At 35.2% G+C, this 5,530-nt stretch overlaps 1 pseudogene; it reads left to right on the forward strand.

Moving 5' to 3' along the window:
• Positions 1-1,632: 1,632 nt before the first annotated feature.
• On the forward strand, positions 1,633-2,393 carry LOC110105204 (annotated as a pseudogene).
• Positions 2,394-5,530: the final 3,137 nt, after the last annotated feature.

Below are 5,530 nucleotides of genomic sequence, written 5' to 3' on the forward strand. Positions count from 1 at the left end.
TGTCAAATTCTCTTTTAAATCTAATAAAGAAAGGTCATTCCTAATATTTTCTAATCAAGTCTTTTTAGGTCTACCTCTACGTACCATTCTTAGCATAAGTCAAATCTAACGCCTCTACTCTCCTAACCATTGGAAGGCCGCCGTTTTATGTGACCAAACCATCTAAGACGACTCTCTCTAATCTTATCTTCTACTGGAGCTACTCCAATCTTTTCAAGTATATGCTCCTTTCGTATTCTATATCTAAAGGTAAATTCACTCATCCATCTGAGCATCCTTATCTCTGCCACACTTAACTTAGTATTATGCTTCTCTTTTAATGACCAACATTCAGCACCATAAAACATTGCAGGCCTCACTACCATCTTATAGAATTTTTTCTTAAGTTTGAGGGTACTTTTCTATCACTCATTTTGAACTACTTAAGAAAACTAGTTTAAATTTTAAAAATTAATTAAAATTTGTGTTAAAAATTAATTATATTTTATTTCTTTAAAAAGATAAAATTATTAATTTATACTCATAAGTAATTACATTATTTTTATATAATAATTGTATAGATAATAATATTTGTTATTTTTGCTAAATTTATAAAATTAATCAGAGTTTGACCCCAAACCAACTTTATATTGGACTATTAAATTGAGCATATCCCAATTTTATTAAATTATATTACAAGTTATACTCTTTGGTTAGGTCATGCTCTCGAAATATTCAAACATGAAAAAAATGACCCAATTTGATTTTTTTTCTTTCTCTTCATTTATGCTAAGGACTTGTCAATTTAAATGCTTTTTTTGAGCATTTTCTGACTTAGGAAAAAGTATAAGAAATGGCATTCAATTAACTCAACACAAATTCATACAAAATGAAATAATTTGTATTTATATCAACCATACATGCTGGCAGAAATTTAAGACAAAATTAATATCTAATTAAGAGAAATTAAATACTGTCAATATTTAACATTCAATATATAGTTCCACTGCTGCTGCTACCTTGGCCATAATAAGTCCTTTGCCAACTCTCCGGCCAATAAGTCCTTTGCCAACTCTCCGGCCACATCTTTGTTGCACATGTTAAGTGCAATTTGTATTTGTTTTACAATTGCTTCTGAAGCACCAGTCTTTCTCCTTCAATCTCATGGTGTAGATGAAGGCGAAGGCCATCGTCCGCATCAAGCACGAGCGGGAGGGCAGCGCAGCAGAGATGGAGGTCAACAGAGCCACACTTTCGACAGTGGTAGACGTAGCCATTGACAAGTTGGCCGCAAGCGTTGCAGTAGCGAGTGGAGTCGTCGGGAGGGACGTAGAGAGAAACTCAAAATAGCATTTGGGGTAGAAAGGGAGGTGGAGGGCGGGAGCGGTAGGATTGGGGGCGGCGCAATGAGTGTGGAGGTCATAGTCGCAAAAAGAGCAATTGTAGCGGGAGCCAACACCAATTTGGTGGAAGCCATCGCATGTAATTATATAGAATTTGTGTGGATACGTAAAATAATTTGTGGAGGTCTCTCGCTCTCTCTTTCTCTCTGAACACTTAAACCCTTTTCCCTTCTCTATACAATCAAGAGCTGCGTGCATCTGTTCGTCACTCTCCCTTCCCCCTCTCTCTCTCTGGTTTCTAGGCACCAGGATGAAATACGGTGAGCTAAACCACTTTAGCCACCCCCACAAATTATTTTACGTACGTATCCACACAAATTCCATTTACATGTGATGGCTGCCACCAAATTGGCATTGGCTCCCGCTACAATTGCTCTTTCTGCGACTATGACCTCCACACTCATTGCGCCGCCCCCAATCCTACCGCTCCCGCCCTCCACCTCCCTTTCTACCCCAAATGCTATTTTGAGTTTCTCTCTACGTCCCTCCCGACGACTCCACTCGCTACTGCAATGCTTGCGGCCAACTTGTCAATGGCTACGTCTACCACTGTCGAAAGTGTGGCTCTGTTGACCTCCATCCCTGCTGCGCTGCCCTCCCTCTCGTGCTAGATGCGGACGATGGCCTTCGCCTCCATCTACACCATAAGGCGTCAAAGCCCTGCCATAAGTGTGGGTTGAAGACTTGAAGGGGAAAGGCTGGTGCTACAGGAGCAATTGCAAAAAAATACAATTTGCACGTAGCATGTGCAAAAAAGACATGGCTGGAGAATTGGCAAAGGACTTACTATGGCGAAGCTTAGCTAGCAGCAGCAGTGGAACGACGATGGCGTTTGGGGAAGCCATGCCGATTATCAAAGCTGCGGGGAACAGTCTTCATCGGGGCTGGATGGGGAACCAAAAAAAATGCTGCAAGTTGGCGGCCCTCGCAGTGCAGTTCATCATTGCAGCGGTGCTGGGAGATCCAACAACGCTAATTGCGGGTATTATCTCCTCACTTCTATCTAAGTGAAGGAGTTATTCTAGGAATCTAGTTTGTGGTTTATATATATTTTGGATAATTTATCGCAGCAGAAATGTAAGCTTTTTTTTTTTTTTTCATGTGGCAGTTGTAATTTGGCTTTTCCCTCGCTCGCTTATATGTAAGGTCTTTATAAGATGGTATAAAGCCAACGGTATAAACCGCAGTTAAAAATATGATATGTAATATTTTATTTTTCTGTAATAGCAGTTATAATCACTTTTATAGATGATATATAGCAGCAGTTTGAAAATCGATGTTAATTAATGCTGTTTTTATGTTTTTTTTAGTAGTGAGAAAGGGCTAGTGATATTCTGTTTACTTCAACTTGATTTCCTATTCAAGGAACTGGCCCAAATTCATAAAATTCCAGTTCATGCATGTGGCGCTCATCAGCAATTCATTGTAATGCATTTTACCCTAACAAAAAGAAAGTACATTTGATGAGGAACTAAAGCTCTATACTCATTATTAAACATTTGAACTTGTGGCTAAGTTTTTTTCAATTTGATCATTTCAATTGTGGAATTTGTTTTTCCATCAAGTTATTTTCATGCAATGAGTGTGTAATTCGTAGGGGTGTCAATATTTGACACGACACGAAAATCCGACCCGGAAAATCCGGGTTGAACCCGACCCGATTTCAAAACGGGTCGGGTTCGGGTTTCAGAAATTGACCCGTTTAAAAAACGGGTCGGGTTAGGGTTGACCGACCCTATTTGATTTCTTTTCAATACCAGTTTTAATTTTATCTTGTACTCTTACTTTGTTCTTGTTTGGTCTTGATTTTACTTTGTTCTTGTTTGGTGTTGATTGTATCCTCTGTTCCTTTGATGGAATAAACTGTCCTTTTTATTAAAAAAATATATATTTATAGTGCAACAATAGCAAAAAAAAAAAAAAAAAAAAAAAAAAAAAAAAAAAAAAAAAAAAACAGTAGTTTTATCATGGAAGTTAGAATTTCTAGTGTAATATCTTATAAAGAACATACAATTTTTGCTGTGATAAATTGTCGAAAATTTTTACAAACCACAACCTAGAAAAACTCCTTCATTTAGATAGAAGAGAGGAGATAACACCTGCAATTAGAGTTGTGAATCTCCACGCACCGCCGCAATGATATACTGCACTGCGATCGAAGGCCGACAACTTACAACATTTCTTTTCATTCCCCATCCAATTCCGATGAAGACGGTTCCCAGCAACTTTAATAATTAGCATGCCTTTGCCAAACACCATCGTCATTCCATTGTTGCTCCTATCTTACTATGAAAGCTCTATCGATCTTTGATACTGATCGACAAGACGATTAGGGCTGCAAGCGAACCAAACGTTCGACGAGCTACTCGTTGTTCGGTTCGATTAAAGCTCATTTGTGATCGTTTAATTAACTAAACAAACAAACTTGAACAATATTTTAAATACTCGATTCTTAAATAAACAAACTTGAACACTAATGCGTTCAGCTCATTTATGTTCGCGAACAACATCATTTGAAGTTCGTGAACAAGCTCGATTTGTGTTCGATTTTGAACTCATGAATTAGTTTGATAAAAATAATTAATATTTGACTATAAAATTAATAAATATAAATAATCATTGCCTTTGTTACATAGACAATTGCTTTTATTATAAATATGTTTGTTTATAGATATGTTCATGAACGTGTTTGTTTGATAGTTAAAAAAAATTCGTTAAATATGTTCACGAACAAGCTCGATAAGCACTAAACGAACGAACATGAACTGAACATGAACCGAACATGAACACTCATAATTTAAATGAACCAAACATGAACACAAACAATAAATCTCGAACAAACATGAACGAAACTTGAACAAGCTGATATTAAATGAACACAAACATGAACACTCACATACTCGGCTCGGCTCGGTTCGTTTGCAGCCCTAAAGACGATTTTTGGTTGGGATATGAAGTAGCTTAGTTGAAAGACTAATTATAATAATAGGAAGTTCATTATCGACGTTGTCTGAACGACCGATGAGAAGTGGAACTAACCACGGTTACTATTTTATGTGGAATATTTTTAATGAGGAATAAAAAAATGTAAATAAAAATAATGGGAACATAAAATATGTAGGCCAGTAAATCAACAACAATTAAAAAAATCACAAATATACATTTTTTTTTGTAAAATTTTTTTAAAAAAATTTAGTCTGCTAAAGAGAAAATTATTAGTATTAATAAAACCAATTTAATTTGATGCAACACAAAATTATCAGCTATGATAATAATAATAGATAAAGGATAAAAAAAGAGAGAAATTCATGTCATCCTAGCTAGGAAATTTTTTAAAAAAATTTTAGTCTGCTAAAGAGAAAATTATTAGTATTAATAAAACCAATTTAATTTGATGCAACACAAAATTATCAGCTATGATAATAATAATAGATAAAGGATAAAAAAAAGAGAGAAATTCATGTCATCCTAGCTAGGGTAAGTTTCTAATATCAACACCAAACAATTAAGCTTCTATAAAAAAAGTTACAGAAGACAATCTTTGGACTTACATGAAGATATAAAATGAGCTTCAATGGGAAGAAGCAATTGTGAATCAAGTACCTTGTGAAAGTTATTTTGTTTCTTGAATGATTTTTCAATAGAATTTTGGTGTTATATATACATGAGAAACATGGCACATATGGAAGTCATGAATTGATATCATTTAATCTCTCCAAAATACATATTATTACGTTGTATTAATATGCCAAAAATGATTGAGATACTTTTGGATATATCAATAATATTTCCATCTTAATTATACCCTTATATATATAATTATTATTTGTTTGTATTAAAAGTTATTACAGAGAGAATTCAAGATATATAATTAGAAACTATATTAATTGCTTTCTAACCTAGTTGGGATTTTTTTGCTATATATTTATGCATACATAAATATAATAAAGAGAATATCGTTTAATCGGGCTTAGCTTGGTTGGTGGACGAGTATGGTTGGGAATAAGTGTGGATCCATGTTTGACTCCTCTCTCAAGCGGTGGGACTCTTTCGGTGGAGATAAAATAAGTGTGGGTCCACACCTATAGGTTGGATGCCGTTAGACTCGCTAAGAGATTAGTTACCTCCACCCAAAAAAAAAAATTAAC

Source organism: Dendrobium catenatum, unplaced genomic scaffold (assembly GCF_001605985.2).
Source record: "Dendrobium catenatum unplaced genomic scaffold, ASM160598v2 original_scaffold_65093, whole genome shotgun sequence".
NCBI lineage: Eukaryota > Viridiplantae > Streptophyta > Magnoliopsida > Asparagales > Orchidaceae > Dendrobium > Dendrobium catenatum.